Source organism: Heptranchias perlo, chromosome 3 (genome assembly GCF_035084215.1).
Source record: "Heptranchias perlo isolate sHepPer1 chromosome 3, sHepPer1.hap1, whole genome shotgun sequence".
NCBI classification, from domain to species: Eukaryota; Metazoa; Chordata; class Chondrichthyes; order Hexanchiformes; family Hexanchidae; genus Heptranchias; species Heptranchias perlo.
In genome coordinates this window covers 75,891,528-75,907,091 of record NC_090327.1, presented here as the reverse complement: position 1 = coordinate 75,907,091, position 15,564 = coordinate 75,891,528, and the positions used below count along the sequence as shown (strand labels likewise).

At 42.8% G+C, this 15,564-nt stretch overlaps 1 protein-coding gene across 9 annotated transcripts in view; it reads right to left on the bottom strand.

Annotated features, from left to right (window-relative positions):
* The window catches only part of LOC137316085 (extracellular sulfatase Sulf-1-like), a 441,788-nt gene that overhangs the window by 265,887 nt on the left and 160,337 nt on the right, over positions 1-15,564 (bottom strand). For all 9 annotated transcript variants that reach the window (XM_067980325.1, XM_067980324.1, XM_067980323.1 and 6 more), the window contains exon 2: positions 6,958-7,066. The gene's annotated coding sequence lies outside the window, so the exon portion shown is untranslated. The remainder of the gene's footprint in view (positions 1-6,957; positions 7,067-15,564) is intronic.

Sequence of the window (15,564 nt, the reverse complement as noted above, 5' to 3'; positions counted from 1 at the left end):
CTAATATCTCAAAACTACTTCTTTGCTTGCAAGACAAGGAGGCACACAACAGATAGGAGCAGACCAAAATAGGAAGAGGGCCAAGAAATTATTTGTCCTTGAGCCATAGAGAAAAGCTTTGGGACTCGCGGCATTGGGAGTGGGGAACAGTGAAGATGGTGGCATTCCCCAGACTAAGGGCTATTACCATTTTTCTCATGTTCTTCTTCACTCACTCACTCATTCAATCATTGTCGTTCAGGCTTACACTCAAACATAACACTAGAGAACACAATATGTTGCTCCAAAGAGTATATATCCATGTAAATAATATTTGAAAGGGTGTCAGGCAGTCTGCATTCTAACGTATATTCCTCGCAGTATCAAAGGCACTAAATTTAAATATTAAAATTACATTCTTACATATAGAGGTCAATTTTGTCTTTTGGGTGACCGACAGGCGGAGCATGCTGATCAGCTGCCCATTCATTGTCCGTGGAACTGGTCAGAGTATTCACGGTGCAGGCTCCAACCAGATCCAACTTAAGATGACAATCGGGGTCATATTTACGTAATAGAATCTCGATTTCCATATTAAAAGGGGCGTACGCCCGAATCGGGCGAGCGCTTTGAAAACCCATCGGTAGGCCCCTTTCAAAATGGAGCTGCTTGCATCACTGGTGTTAACCGGTGGTAAGAACACTGTCTCCATTTTGGCACCCTGCTGCCATTACCGCCTCATTAGCGCCAGGCAGAGGCAGTGAAAATTGACCCATAGGATGCAAAAACAATCTAGATGGTGCATTAAGTCTGACTAGAAAATTTCATGCAGGGATTAAGCAATATTGCATCACTCCCAATTTCCCAGTAACCATATACCCAGATCATGCTGACTGGAATGATCCTACTGGTTATAGACTTTACTTGTGATACTATACAAACTCTATTGTTAGTAGGACATCTTCAGCACCACTTAGTTGTGCGCCTGATTCAGTTGGAATTCCAGAGGAATATCCAACTTGCAAGGAAACCGGCCTTTAAGAATCTGAAAAGCCCCACTTCCATCTTTCCTGACGGTACTGTATGCCTGCTTCATACAGGCGTGCATTACATAGACGGCACGAGAGGTGCAACTGGCTGCAAATTCATCAGGAGATGTAATCCCGCAAGTCTCTCCTCTCTTTTTGCATCAACAACATCATATTGTTGTTGGATTTTGATATCGCCTGGAAAGGAAATGGATTTAAGAATTCCCAGCCATTTTGGCTGAGGAAACCCCTGGCATGAGACTAACAGAGCTGAGATCCAATATCTCCGAGTGCCGGCCAAATTTCCACCTCTGCTCAGTCCTGTAGCACTCCAGATGCTCCAAAAACATTTTTGTTTTTTGGGGCCAAAGTTTATTTATCGCTCCAGCCTTACATGCTGCTCTGACCTTCTGTTCATTTTTATTTTGTTGATTGATCACAATAAACAAATTATCATCTTGTGTAACTGCGTAACTCTAAGTGAAACAAAGGTGCAAATTATTAGAGTCTAGCATTAAGGATTGAGTGACTGAACATCTTGAAATTTTCAGCTGATCAGAGGGAGCCAGTGTGGATTTGTAAAGAGTAGGTCATGCCTGACAAACCTGATTGAATTTTTTTTGAAGAGGTGGCTAAAGTAATGGACAAGGGAATGTCTATGGATGTTGTTTATATGGACTTCCAGAAGGCATTCGATAAAGTCACTCTTAAGAGACTGTTAGCTAAAGTTGAAGCTCATGGGATTGAGGGCAAATTATTGACCTGGTTAGGAAATTAGCTGAGCGGCAGGGGACAGAGAGTAGGAATAATGGGCAGATACTCAAATTGGCAGGATGTGACTAGTGGTGTTCCACAGGGATCTGTGTAGGGGCCTCAACTATTCACTATATTTATTAATAACTTAGATGATGGAATAGAGAGCAACATATCCAAGTTTGCCAATGAGATAGGCAGCATTGTAAGCAGTGTAGATGGAAGAATAAAATTACAGAAAGATATTAATAGATTAAGTGAATGGGCAAAATTGTGGCAAATGGATTTCAATGTAGGCAAGTGTGAGGTCATCCACTTTGGATCTAAAAAGGATAGATCAGTGTACTTTCTAAATGGTGAAAAACACAAAACAGTGGAGGTCCAAAGATCATTAAAATGTCATGGACAGGTACAAAAAATAATCAAAAAGGCTAATGGAATGCTGGCCTTTCTATCTAGAGGACTATAATACAAGGGAGTAGAAGTTATGCTACAGCTATACAAAGCCTTGATTAGACCACACCTGGAGTAGTGTGTTCAGTTCAGGGCACCGCACTGTAGGAAGGATATGTTGGCCTTAGAGGAGTACAGCGTAGATTTACTAGAATGATACCTGGACTCCAAGGGTTAAATGAGGAGAGATTACATAAACTAGGGTTGTATTCCCTGGAATTTAGAAGATTAAGGGGTGATTTGATCGAAGTTTTCAAGATATTAAGGGGAACTGATAGGGTGGATAGAGAGAAACTATTTCCGCTGGTTGGGGAGTCTAGAACTAGGGGACATAGCCTAAAAATTAGAGCCAAGACTTGCAAGGGTGAAAATAGAAAACATTTTTACACGCAAAGGGTGGTAGAAGTTTGGAACTCTCTTCTGCCAGCGGCAGTTGATGCGAGCTCAATTGTTAATTTTAAATATTAAGGGATATGGGACTAAGGCGGATATATGGAGTTAGGTCACAGATCAGCCATGATCTCATTGAATGGCGGAACAGGCTCGAGGGGCTAAATAGCCTACTCCTGTTTCTATGTTCCTATGTGTAGGTGCATAATTAAACTCACCATCAAAACACTGACATATACATTAAGTGAGAGGCCATGAATTTTCACAGTCTTACATAAAGTCAAAGAATATTAAGGAATAACTTAAAAGTAAAGAGTACTTTTCTCATGTAGTGTTTTTACATGTTATTACATGATGCCACTTCCTGTTTTGATTCACATTAGTAACTAGGCCAAAGGAGCAAATAAACAGAAATTTGTTCAGCCTGAAGGGGAAGAATGGAATTTTGCCTTGAAAGCTATGCACGTACCATTACTATACCAGGATACACACCAATTCCACACACTCATTAAACTGATAACTGGTGTTGAAAATTGTGTGTAAGTAAAATATACAACTGCGCTAGCATGTAAAACAAGATAAAGTTCTAACAAAAAATAGCAGAAAAAAGCTTGACAAAGGATAGTACAAAAATAGAAAAACACAGCTCCTGCAATGACTCAATTGGTAAATGATGCCCAGTGAGGTCATTGAGCCACACAGACCTCAAAGGCCAGAAGAAGAAAGTTCTTGCATTTATAGAGCGCCTTTCACAACCTCAGGACGTCCCCAAATGCTTTACAACCAATGCATTATTTTTGAAATGTAGTCACTGCTCTAACGTAGGAAACGCAGCCGCCAATTTGCACACAATAAGGGCCCACAAACAGCAATGAAGTAAATGACCAGACCATCTGTTTACTTTTAGGTGTTGATTGAGGGATAAATATTGGCCAGGACATTGGGCGAACTCCCCTGCTCTTCTTCGAATTGTGCCGTGCGATCTTTTATGCCCACCTGAGAGGACAGACAGGGCCTTTGTTTAACGTCTCATCCAAAAGACTCCGAGGTTTGTTCCTAGGTCTGTGCTTAGCTAAAGCTCCCACTTGTGAATGGGTGAACATTGCATAACAGGACAAGAAAATTTGGCAAATGCTGGAAATGAAAACAGAAAATGCTGGAAATACACAAAAGATCCGTCATTTGAAAAGAGAAAAGGCAGCTTTATGTTTTGGTTGCAGACCCTTCTAAAATATTTTCTGTTTTTATTTATATGAGTACAGGATTGGGTTCAGCTGTGATGTCTTCCACAGTTGAATAGCCTGTTGAAATGAACTGTCTAGACTCACACATGAAGAATGACGTTTTTTTAAAAAAACTTAAAATATAAATTATAGGCAATCTGTTAAATTATACTTGCTTTAAAATTTTCGTGTTGTAACTGAATTCCAAAATAAGATTTGAAATGCTATGTTTAACAAATTTAAATGTGAAGCAGAATGGGTGAGTTACGCAGGGAATGTAAACACCAATGCAACCATATTCCAGCAAGAGCCAGTGTCTTCAAATAAGAGAGAAAGAGGAAGAAAAATGATGTGGGCCAGAGGAAAAACAAGTTATCAGTCCATTGTCACATTATACCATACAACAGGTGGCCAAAGGATGATGGAAAAATGTGTCAGTCTGTTATATTGTTGCGTAAACCTATTGGGGAGGTTTTCCTCTTTTTACACTTGGTGCAAATGTTCACTTGTCTACAGCACATGGAGGAAAATCAGGCGGGAAGTTTCACATGTGTGTAATGGAGCCTGCCCTATTACACCGAACATCTAACACTTTGTTCGTAAACCAGCATTTCCGGGAGGGTCCAAGAAACAAGATGCCATAGTATTCAGGGATCCCAATTACCCAGTGAACCCCATGATTCTTATAGGAATCATGGAAAAAAAAAATACATATCGATTTTGTTTACCCGATTTTCAGTCTTTTTAAATTGACTGATTTTCCTCTATTTGCTGAGCTTAAGCATTCCTTTACGCCAAATGCAATAAGAGGAAAATCTGCCCCTTCCTGCTTAAAGGGCCTGAGGTACAGGCCACGAGAGAATGCTCAAGTGTCGGCCAGCAGAGTGTCAACCACAGGTAGCTGTTATCGAAGAGAGGCCCTGAAGCTTTATGTTCAGTTTGCAATGGGGATATTATGGCCCAGGTATTTTGCTTTTGCAGAATTTGGGCTCATCTTCAGCATGGCTGCATTTTCTAGCTCCGTAGATATTTTTTGGCGGGATCTCTGGCCTCTGCTGGGAAGTCCAACTGAAATGGGGTGGATGTAGGCTGCAGCAGTTCTTGAAGGCCTGCCACAGCACAGTGTTGCCAGTAACTGCAATACTGTCAATAGAAGAAAGTTTCAAAAAAATTTAAAATTTCAAAAATTGTGCCAAAGCCTGTGCTCTATGATCGATTGCACAGATTTTCCACACTTTTAGAAGCCCCCCACTGCCAGTCTCTGATATCCAGCATTGTTACGTCACAAATGACAGAAAGTATGTCAGATTACATAATTCCATCATTTGAATATCACTGGGAAAACCAAAGTCATCATCTCCAGCCCTCACCCCGAACCCTTGCCACTAATTCCATACCCTGCCCAGTCACTGAGCCAGACTGTTTGCAACCTCAGCATCCTATTTGTCCTTGAGCTGAGCTTCTGACCTCGTACCCTTCCCATCACAGAGACCGTCTACTTCCACCTCTGTAAAATCACCTGTCTCCACCTAACTTCAACTCATCTGCTGCTGAAACCCTTATCCGTGCCTTTGTCATGTCCAGACTTGACTATACCAGTGCTGGCCTACCATTCTCCACCCTCTGTAAACTTTAGCTAATCTAAAACCCTGCTGCCCATCTGCTATCTCGCACCAAATACTGTACACTTTTCACCCCTATCCTTGCTGACCGACATTGTTCCCCAACACCTCAAAATTAAACTTCTCATCCTAATGTTTAAATCCCTTCATGGCCTCACCCCTTCCTATCTCTGTAAACTCATCCAGCCCTAAAAACGCCTCCCAGAACTCTATGTTCCTCCAATTTTGGCCTCTTGTGAATCCCCACCTCCATCTGCTCCACCACTGGTGCTGTGCCTTCAACTACCTATGTCCCATGTTCTGGAACTAACTCCCCCATCTCTCTCCTCCTTTACGACTCTCCTTAAACCCTAACCTCTTTGACCAGGTTTTTGGTCAGCCCTCCTTATATCTCCTACTTTAACCCATTTTTTGATTACGTTTCTGTGAAGCACTAAAGGCGCTATATAAATGCAAGTTGCTGTTGGTGCTATTAATATTACCCATCACTTCCGGATGGAGATTGGAGGGGCATAAAAATGGGCGGGGTTCCCCAATTCTGTTGAGAAAATGGCGGAAGTAGGGGGCTGAAGATCCCAGGCTACATTTAAAGGGACTTTTCACGTTGACTGTGGAGATGGAGCATTCTAAGATGTCCAGTTTACGGACTGAGCTTGATGAGCAAATTGGAACAAACAGAACTATAAATTGCTGCCCTTCCCAAAAACTTTAGGACATTTTTCCCATGAGATAAAAAATATGAGGAACAACAGTCAATTTAAATGTCGTGCAGGCGTTGAACGGGAATATTCTCACAAGCATACAACAACTGAAAAGTCCTGTAAACCCCACAAACTGGCAACAAACGTGTGCCTCCAAAAGTAAAGGCAACAATTCATCCAAAACAATACTGCTAGACTTGACAATCCTGTTAAATTGTCACCTTCTCAAGCACCTGCAGATCACTTTAACTGAGTGCTTTCTTTTTTAACCATCCTATCACTTGAGCAAAGAAATCAAGCTATCTGTGGAAATCCCTTCCATTACAATTCAGCCTTAAAGCATTAAGAAGAGAGAAATAAGGAAGCACATCCTTTACATTCGGCAGGAAGAATTTCTTACAATTTACACTGTGCAGAATTCATAAGGGTGCTGATGCTTTCAACTTACACTATTATGAACTGCATGGTGAGCAAGAAGCACCAAGTTTACCAATATCCAAGCTATATTTTCATTTAGCATATTTCTGGGGTTCAGGTTGATCATTGAATCATAAACCACCAACAGTATGGAAAATCAACTCTGGTGCAAAGTTAACAAACATTTTCAAAGTAATTCTAAAATAAAAGCACTCACAAATGACAATGCGATCCAGCATCTTGGTAATTCTAGTACTTCCTGCTTGCATTTCATATCTAACTGCTATATTTCTGGTTTATACCACTACTTGCAATTTTCTACAGGTTCATGACTACATTGCTATATCTGTGCCCTGGCACAAAACTGGTAAAATTAGTGATAGTTTCATACCTTGCCCCCAGTATTCTCCCAGTTCTTTTTAAGACTTTGACATGTCAGTAGGCGATCAATGATGAAGTGCCTGGGCTTCCATTAAACACGACTTCTCCAATGAAAGAATCTGTAATGACAGATAAACAAAACATTAAGAAACACTAGGGATTTTCTTGAATTTTCATCAGAATATGTTAAAGGGATACTGTTGGCAGATGTTTCCGTTTTGTAAAATGCTATTCCTGCATGTTAAAAAAACAGCAGTTAAGATAGCAATAACTGGGATAAGCTACAGCAATAACTGGGACAAGCTGCAAATAGATTGAAAATATGAAATAATGCAAAGTAGGATTTGTTCAGAAGATCTTTATTAACTCAATTAGGAAAAACTGCAAATTGGATGAGGTCCCCTTTAAAAGATATCTCACTACAATTGAGCAGTAGAAAATTTTGCCCCATTTTATGAGCTGCAATGTGCCCAACAAGCTTTGTGTCTCAGCTTGTGGTATGAGAGTGGGAAGTAAGTGGCAGATAATTTTTTTTTAAAAGCTTGTTGATTTGTGTTATGTTTTTCCTGATGATCTGCAGGGTACAGTGGGTGCTATCTGTCCAAGATGTCCATTTCTCTGACAGGCTTTAGTGGTGATAGGAAGAGTGGTGGTGGGGCTGGGCACTGCTTTTCCCTGCACTGCCAGTGACAAAGCAATAATGGCAGGAAACATAAAACAGGCAGCTCAGATAGTGCCACATGCTACATGTCATCATTACTCAAACTCATAGATACACTGAGCTCTCAGCACTGCTGGCTCCACAGACTTTCCTTGACCAGAAAATTTACATTGCAAAAACAAGTTTTCAACAGTTGCATGTCACAAGCTTGCACATGCGCAGTTGCTTCCCGCAGCATCCTGTGCTCTAAAATCGACTCTACAATCTAATCGAGAAAAAGTCAGAGTTCTGGGAACCAAATGCGTTTCAGTTGGAAACCACTTAGAATTATAAACCATTTTTATTGCAAACATTCTGAGTGAACCAACTGTTTTACAGTGTTGCAAGAGCTAATCACATAATTGATATAAATCATACTGTCATTTAATGGTGGTTAAACACAATCCACCAAAAACAAAGCACGGGACTTTTGTGAAGGTGTGAGGATGGTGGACATTTTTTCAGCGTCTATCACAGTCACTCCCTAACACAGTGGCCTAGAAATTGGTTCACGTTGGCAGGCTGGCACCAACTGGGCACAGGGAACGAACCCTGCGCCAGAATGGGTAGGCTCGAGGCACCCTCGAATTTGGGCCTCCAGCCTCATTTACACGAGACCGGTCAGCTGCCGACATCTGCTGGGAGGCTCCAGGCAGCTTGCTGACGAAGAGGATCTCAATTTTGAGCTGCTGCTTCACCAGCAACGGCCCTGAGGTAGGTCCTCTGAGTGGGAGGGGATGATCGGGAGGGAAGAGGGTAACCGAGAGAGGGGAGGAAGTGATCAGGAGGGAGTTGGGTGGGGGGCGGTGATCGGAATATCTAGGTCAGAATGTCCCAATGGCAGAGCACAATAACAACTATGGAAACATGCATACTGTTCATCTGAAAAACAGTGGAACATTGAAGATTGGAACATTTCTTTACTTGTCCCATTACCACCCTCCCTGCCTTGCATCATCCCTTTTGTCATTTAATCACTCTTGCCCTCCACCCTATCAGAGACCTTTCCTTTTGTTCTTTCCTCCCCATCCCTTCTTCTTCCCCCTCCCTTTCCCTGGCTTTGTACTTGCTTAAAAATTGTTTAATCTTCAACTTCTTCCAGTTCTGACAAAGGGTCATCGACCTGAAATGTTATCTCTGTTTTTTTCTCCACAGATGCTGCCGCACTTGCTGAGCTTTTCCAGCATTTTCTATTTTTATTTCAGATTTCCAGCATCCGCAGTATTTTACTTCTAAGATAGATTCATAGAAAGGTTATAGCACAGGCCGTTCGGCCCATCGAGTCCGCGCCAGCTCTATGCACGAGCAATCCAGCTAGTCCCACTACCCTGCCATATCCCCATAGCCCTGTACTTTTTTTCATTTCAAGTACTTATCCAGTTCCTTTTTGAAGGCCATGATTGAATCTGCCTCCACCACCCTCTCGGGCAGTGCATTCCAAATCCCAGCGACTCGCTGCGTAAAACTGTTTTTCCTCATATCACTTTTGGTTCTTTTGCCAATCACTTTAAATCTACGCCCTCTGGTTCTTGGCCCTTCCACCAAAGGGAACAGTTTCTCTCTATCTACTCTGTCTAGACCCTTCATGATTTTGAATACCTCTATCAAATCTCCTCGCAGCCATCTCTGTTCCAAAGAGAACAATTCCAGCTTCTCCAGTCTATCCACGTAATTTAAGTCCCTCATCCTTGGAATCATTCTAGTAAATCTCCTCTGCACCCTCTCTAAGGCCTTCACATCCTTCCTAAAGTGCGGTGCCCAGAACTGGACACTATACTCCAGTCGTGGTCGAACCAGTGTTTTATAAAGGTTCATCATGACTTCCTTGCTTTTGTACTCTATGCCTCTATTTATAAAGCCCAGGACCCCGTATGCTTTTTTAACCGCTTTCTCAACCTGTCCTGCCACCTTCAACGATTTGTGTACATATACCCCCAGATCCCTCTGTTCCTCTACCCCTTTTAGAAATGTGCCCTCTAGTTTATATTGCCTCATTTTTCCTACCGAAATGCATCACTTCGCATTTTTCCACGTTAAACTTAATCTGCCACGTGTCCGCCCATGCTACCAGCGTGTCTATATCCTCTTGCAGTCTATCACTATCCTCCTCACTGTTTACTACCCCTCCAAGTTTTGTGTCATCTGCAAATTTTGAAATTGTGCCCTTTACTCCCAAGTCCAGGTCATTAATATATATCAAGAAAAGCAGTGGTCCCAGCACCGACCCCTGGGGAACATCACTGCACACCTCCCTCTAGTCTGAGAAACAACCGTTCATCACGATTCTCTGTTTCCTGTCATTTAACCAATTCTGTATCCATGTTGCTACTGTCCCCTTTATTCCATGGGCTGCAATCTTAATAACAAGCCTACCATGTGGCACTTTATCGAATGCTTTTTGAAAATCCATATACACCACATCAACTGCATTGCCCTCATCTACCCTCTCTGTTACCTCATCAAAAAACTCTATCAAGTTGGTTAAACACGATTTGCCTTTAACAAATCCGTGCTGGCTTTCCCTAATCAATCCACACTCGTCCAAGTGACTGTTAATTCTGTCCCGGATTATCGTTTCCAAAAGTTTCCGCACCACCAAGGTTAAACTGACTGGCCTATAGTTGCTGGGTTTATCTTTACACCCTTTTTTGAACAAGGGTGTAACATTTGCAATTCTCTGGCACCACCCCTGTATCTGGAAGATTTTGGCCAGTACCTCCGCAATTTCCCCCCTTACTTCCCTCAGCATCCTAGGGTGCATCCCATCCGGACCAGGTGACTTATCTATTTTAAGTACAGCTAGCCTTTCTAGTACCTCCTCTTTATCAATTTTTAGCCCATCCAGTATCTCAACGATATCTTCCTTTACTGAGACTCTGACAGCATCTTCTTCCTTGGTAAGGACCGATGCAAAGTCATTTAGTACCTTAGCCATGCCCGCTGCCTCCATGAATAGATCTCCTTTATGTTCCCTAATCGGCCCCACCCCTCCTCTTACTACCTGTTTACTGTTAACATGTCTGAAGAATACTTTTGGATTCTTTTTTATGTTGTCCACTAGTCTATTCTCACACTCTCTCTTTGTCCCTCTTATTTCCTTTTTCACGTCCCCTCTGAACGTTCTATATTCTCTCTGGTTGGCACTTGTATTATCAACTTGACACCTGTCATATGCCGCTTTTTTCCGCTTCATCTTACTCTCTATCTCCTTTGTTATCCAGGGAGCTCTGGCTTTAGTTGCCCTAGATATTCTATGGCCCTAACTGATAATTTAATGTTTAATAAAATCCAGTCTGCAGCAATGTGTGTCATTTGAAAATTCTAGTCACACTTAGAATCTTTCTAGATTTTGGCTCAGAGAATAAACAGAAAGTACCACCTACAGTGAAAAATTCCAGGTGCTTAGACACTAATGTGAATGACAGTTGTAGCTCACTCGAGCCTGAGGCACTAGTGAGTTATGGGTCTTTAGCTGCTATAGTTCACAGTGACAGATGAGATTTCGTGCTTATCTGATTATGTCCAGACATGTTGCTGCAAACCTCAATGATTTAAATTGCACACTACTATGTACGTTTTGGAATGGGAAGCATCTTTTTTCCCCAATTTTCTTCTTCGCTGCTGGTTTGGGAAAATAGTTGTGGCAGACATCATGAGTTAAAATTGCATTGTGCTATATTAGTAACAAATCAATTAACACATCTGCATGAAATTCCTTTGACAGCTGTATTAATGAAGCCATAAACTCATTTATTTTAGACCATTTAATGTCTTTAATAGTAGAGGAATTTCAAATGACCTCAGTAACTCATTTGTTATTAATGTTACCCAGCGTAGCTTCTGCCAGTAGTAAGCTCAAACATGTGCCAACCAGAAGATTCATCCCTCGGAATTTGTAAAGCTTACTAATGAGATGCCCTCTTTAAACTTGTCCATGTTCTTCGCAGCCTTCAACATGTCATCGATGACGACGAACACCTCGCTAAGGCCATCCCCACGCCTCCACTACTCGCCTTCAAACAGCCACCCAACCTCAAACAGACCATCGTGCGCAGCAAATTACCCAGCTTTCAGAAGAACAGCGTCCATGACACCACACAACCCTGCCACGGCAACCTCTGCAAGACATGCCAGATCATCGACACAGATACCACCATCACACAAGAGGACACCACCCACCAGGTACATGGTTCATACTCCTGCGACTCGGCCAACGTTGTCTACCTCATACGTTGCAGGAAAGGATGCCCCGGAGCATGGTACATTGGCGAGACCATGCAGACACTGCGACAACGGATGAACGGACACCGCGCAACAATCGCCAGACAGGAGGGTTCCCTCCCAGTCGGGGAACACTTCAGCAGTCAAGGACATTCAGCCTCCGATCTTCGGGTAAGCGTTCTCCAAGGCAGCCTTCGACTCACATGACAACGCAAAATCGTTGAGCAGAAATTGATAGCCAAGTTCCGCACCCATGAGGACGGCCTCAACCGGGATCTTGGGTTCATGTCACGCTACATGTAACCCCACCAGCGAAAAAAAACTATCTGTTTTTAATACAACTGGTCATTCTCTCTCTTTCTTTGCGTTTCGGGTGTCTCTCTCTCTCTCTCTCTGTCTTTGTGTTCTGACCGTTTGTATATTCAGTAGTCTTGTATGTAATGTTTCTCTGTCTGAACACCATTCCACTCCTTTGATTGCTTTGATTATATCTATGCTGAGGGTGATAACGGGCAATTGGAAAGATTATCTGTAATCACCAGGCATTGTTCTCTGACTATATATGCTGTACTTTTATGGAATCCTACACTCACCTGACGAAGGAGGAAAGCTCCGAAAGCTTGTGATTTCAAATAAAGCTGTTGGACTATAACCTGGTGTTGTAAGACTCCTTACATTTGTCCATCCCAGTCCATCACCGGCATCTCCACATCTTGTTTAATGGGGATTAATTAGATATTAGATCAATTTTTAATGGCAGTTATTAAGCAGAACAATAGGACTTGTATGATGAGAAGACAATACAAATGGGTTGACATTACTGTTTCTCTCATGGATTATTTCTAACATCATCTATGAAATGTTGTTGCAGATCATCGGGCTGGAGTTCAAGATGGTCTTTGGGCCGAGGAGCAACAGAGCCATCAGAAGAGGTGTGCTGTGGCTGCTGGACAGAGTTTTAGGTGAGGTGACAGCCACAGAATCAGTAGATCCAGCACGGATATTGGGAGAAGGAAGAATAGGCTGTCAGGGTGAAGTTTAGCAGGACCCACTATGAAATGCTGAGGCAGGCCATTGGGCCTGGGTTCAGGAAGACCATGAGGCTGAAGAATGGTGGAGCTATCGGGGGAGGTGCGTATGACCATCGTGCAGGGGTTGAAGTGGAGCATTGGACCCAGGTTTGGAATGTCCATTGGTTCAAAGTGTGGCAGAGGCAACAGGTAAACTGCACCAAAGCTGTCAGGCCGAAGTTCATGAAGGTCATCGAGCCCGGGTTCAGGAAAGCCATCAGGAAAATACGGCTGGGTTTTCAGGAATGTCATGGTCAAATTTGGCATGACCATGGGGACGAATGCCGGCAGGGCCATTGGGCTGATGTGGTACAGGGCCATGATTCACCTATATTGATCAGAAAAATTAGGGTGATAGTGGAGTTCATACATTCTTTCTGAAAACAGGATGGACAAAGTAAAAAACGCTTAACATTACTCACCTTTACCAAGATGTCTGCAGTGTTGCAGCAAATATACTGGTGCAGCACCACTCAGTAGCAAATATTGGGAATAGCAGTGAAAGCTCTAACAAGCAGATTAACAGAAGTCATTCTCACCTCACCTCTGGAATTCAGATGATAAACCTACTTACAGCAGTTATGCATGGCGGCATTAAAGGGAGATAGCAAGTTACACAATGGTCCTCTTTAGCAGCTGAATAACACGCTGCGCATTACACTGTATAATGGTTTTGCCCTTACACCGTAGCGTTTGCTCCAATTTACACTGGGTAATGCCACAGGACATCCACTAACATATTGGGTGGAAATTTCCTGAAGACTTGTACCATTGTAATGGTGCATTTATGTTGTAGGGCCCACTTTACGGTGCAAAAGAAAGAGGAAATTATAGCATAAGTGACTTACACCATTACTTATGCCATTTCATAATTTCCTGGGACTTTTGCGCCCCTCCGCCGAAACAGTGAAAATATCATAGCTCCGTTCACCATTAAAATCAATGGCGATTGCAAATTTCCTGAGTTAAAGCTATTTATATCTCCGCTGCCACTTAGACTGGAAAATAATGGGGCTGGTGGGCTATTGGTGACCTGGTAGTGGTGTGAGTTATTGGGGTCGATCTTAACCCTCCCTGGACAGGTGGGAGAGTGTGGGGGGGGGGGGTGGAAATTAAAAATTGAGAACATGTCCCCAACTCACCAACGGTGGGTTTCATGGCGTACCTGTGTCTTATATTAGAGAGGTGGGACAGCTCATTATAATATTTAAATCAGGCTCCCACAGTGCTGTTGGGAGCCTGATTTAAATTTAACAGTTGCTGGCCGGGTTTCCCTGGGCTTTGGAAACCTGGCAGTGAAATGGAGATGGGAGCAGCCGGCTACAGAAGGTAAGTGTTTTTTAGGGCACTCCTTGTGCACCAGGTGGAGCAGGAGTGGACCCTCAAGCAAACCTTCGGCCTCCCTTCTGCCAATCGCGGCCTCTCCTCGCTGCCACGATCGGCCGTTCCCCACCCCCCCGAACCCCTGATCTCCGGCCTGCTCCCTCCCCCACCAAGTCCCGATCTTTCCCTCCTTTCCACCCTTCCGATTGTAGGGCTCTGAACCCTCCCCCCACCATCAAGCTCTGATCTTTCCCTCCCTCCCGATTGCCAGGCTCCGCCCCCTCCACAAACCCTGATCTTTCCCGATTGCCAGGGACCATCCCCAACAGTCCTTGGCTGCGGCCTCCTAGCGCTGGTCAATCTGGCCGGCTGCCGGGCGGGAAACAGAATAACAAAATGATAATGCCGTCCTGTCATTAAATTCGGCAGGACCTCCGCGACCCCAGAATTTCTGGGTTTCTCACCCCCCCCCCCACTGCGTTCCCCTGCTCCCTTCCCCGCCTACCCGTAAATATCAAGGCCATTAATTTTAACAGAACATTGTTGTTTCTCGATTTGCTTTACACGATCTGTTTTATATAACCCCGAAGGTGTATGAAATAAATGATTTAAAATAAGTTTTTGAAATTGACGTCTTCGCACTTGTTAGACATTCCGATATAACCTCGTTACAGGTTACTGCCTGAGGCACTGACGATGCTCCCTCGTTCTATTTCAACAGAACCACAGTCCATTTCCAAGCGTTAAAAAGTATTTTAATGATTGTAAATTTCCTGTGTTTCCTTTTAAAATATCAATTTGAATGCAAGATCTATTACAATTTAATAAATACAAAGGGAGCCTGCACAATTTAGTGGATCAACAATGTAGTCTGTGCCTTTTTGTAATATTCGCTTTGTCAATTTCAGCTAAGTTTCTTAAATCAACTGGAGCTCCAAATGTATCAGTAACTTTATTACTTTAATAACATTAAATTAACTTTTAATAGAAGATACAGAATAAAATACTAGGGATAAAGTTTAGGTTTCAAGAAGTTTTCATTTTATAAATGTGTTATTCCTACTAAATTATAAAGACAACATAGCCCTGAAATCCAAGAGCGACACTTGTACCCAATTTTACTCCAAATTATATTTAATTTCCGATACCAATAGTATTGCCAGAATTGATTATTGGGTGAAAATCTCAACATGTTGTGTAAATTTATGATGTAGTCTTGATAAAAGGTCTGGAAAAGTGTTTAGCGGATGTCCCTGTGGGAATTGCAATGCTAAAGCATTGACAGGGCGATACGCGGAGACCC